The sequence below is a fragment of the Carica papaya genome, chromosome 5, assembly GCF_054855325.1.
Source record: "Carica papaya isolate Zhongbai chromosome 5, ASM5485532v1, whole genome shotgun sequence".
Lineage (NCBI taxonomy): Eukaryota > Viridiplantae > Streptophyta > Magnoliopsida > Brassicales > Caricaceae > Carica > Carica papaya.
The window spans coordinates 10,527,116-10,529,506 of NC_142313.1; positions in this window are offsets into that span (position 1 = coordinate 10,527,116).

Consider the following 2,391-nt stretch of genomic DNA (forward strand, 5'->3'; position numbering starts at 1 on the left):
GATTAACTCAATTTAATCACACAATACATTACTGGAGTTTGCTAAATCTACCAACTAGGAAAAGAAAGCAAATCAATCACTCATGATGGAATTTTAATATAAAACGAGTTTCTTGAGAATTAAAGAGATGAAGAAAATGAAGGGAGAATGCAGAAGCTGTGGACGCTGCTATAAGTGGCGTTGAGAGGAAGAAAGATGCCTTTTCTGCTTGGTAGCCCCGATTTTTTTAACCCAAGGAAGCTAGGGTTTCTTCTTTCTTTGATTGGGATATTTCCCTAATGATTTTGGCTCATTTTCAACTTTCCAAAATGATCTTCCCCTGATTTTCGGTCATCAAATCTTGATTGGAGTAAGATCTTTTTCATATTAAAAAAGTGTCTTTTTCTTCAAGTTGGCTGTTGTGCACGACACAAGCCTTGGGCAAGGTTTATTTCGGTTACGCGCGGGGTCTATGAACTTATATGCTGCCTTAGCCTTGCCTGAGGGTTGCTTTGATGGAAATATGTAGTTGTTTGTTGGATCCAAGCCTTGCTCTATGCTTGTTTATGGTCTAATGACTTGTTTCATGAATTCTTCTCCTCTTTATGCTATTTTTTTCATTATCTTATTCTTATCTCCTGTCCTGCAACAAAATGTAGGAAATAGTTTAAATTAAATAGTATTCCATCAAGTTTGATAGCTCAAAAGTAGGCAATCAAGATTTTGTTTTTATGCACTATCACTTCAATATTAAATTTTCATGTGTGGTGAACTAGTTGTGTGTTTCATTATTTTCTCTATTAGAATTTTTAAATTTTTACATTGAATCTGACTTTGACCTATGAATGTTTTGTGTGATGTTTGTCAATTCTTAAAGATTATTTATATAGTGTTTCTTGATTTTATACTCTTCTATTATAAGTTAAGAAAATTTTAATTGTTTTCATTTAAAAGAGTAGAAATAATTTATAAAAAATTATAATAAGAATTTATTCACCACTATTAAAAAATTTTAATTAACCTATTTAGTTAGACAAATTTATTATTTAATTGAGCTCAATTCATATTTAAAATATAAATGGACTAAGCCCAACTACTTCAAATTTAGTCTTCTTTTTACATGAAAACATTTTAATTAAACATGATTCTTATTAAATAATAGGTCCACAAAAAGTGAACACATGTAACCACCAAAGTCACTTTAACGCTTTCTAAATAAATCCTAGGGTTCCTAATAGCTCTATAAATAGAGGTTCTCTAAAAAAGATTACAGAAGAGAACAGAAAACCTTCGAAAGCAAGAGGCAAGATATTATGTTTTTAATAATACTAATTGTGTAAATTTAATTAAACATAAGTATAATTTAATTAGGGACTCTTTTTCATTCTCATTTTAAGGACAAAAGTTATAAAAAGTTGTCAAATGAAACATGTGTATATTGTTTACACTTAACAAGGGATACTTCTGCATTATAAGCAGATTTTTTTTCCTGCCGACATTTCAGAGGGTCCAAAAAACCTTGCACGTAATGAAGAAAGTGTCCCATTTGATGTTACTGGCGCCTTCTGAAACCATTGGTTCCAACATGTCACCTATTAAAGTTGTCACTAATGCTTTTTCAAGGAATTAAGTGGTTGTTTAGTGGTGTTTGAGGTGTTGGTAAATGTATTTTCAAGTGCATGTATGTTTTTTTTTCTTGTAATATTTGATTGATAATTTTTTGTTCATAGGTAATATTAATTTGCACAAAAAAGTAAATTATGTGATTATAATCTATTGATCCAATTGATGAGTTAGAATTTTTTTAAAATATAGTCAAATTAGAATAAGATAAAAAGATTCGTATATAGTTTTAATTATAATTATTCTGTGAGGTTATTTTCTAATATTTTCTACTTAAATCTGATCATAACAGTGCATTATTATTCAAAAAGCATGTGAGATGTGTCACAATTTGAATTGAGAAACCTAAAAATCATAAAGTCGCTAGTTCCATAATTTTTTAGACAATTTTCCAAAATGTATTTGGTGTTTTCCCATATTTGAAGATTACCAAATTTTTTTTGAATTTTCACTAGAAATTTCCACAACAATATACAAATGAAATGCATATCTCTGATCGGTCCTGAATACATACATATTTTAGGAGTCAATATAGCTACGTGCAAAACACTTGTTGCTAGTTTAAATTGGAAATAATCCAGAAGAAACATTTAACTGTTCTTGGAAACATCATTTTTAGAAATCAACCTTCAGGTTAATGTCAGAACATGTCTTAATTTTATTATATTAGGGTCTTTTGATTTTGATAGCAGACAATACTTCTAATCTCTTAATTATATGGTGGTACTGTTAATGTAATTATTATTAGAATATTTTCTACAGTAATAATAATATTATTTTGGGTTCTTC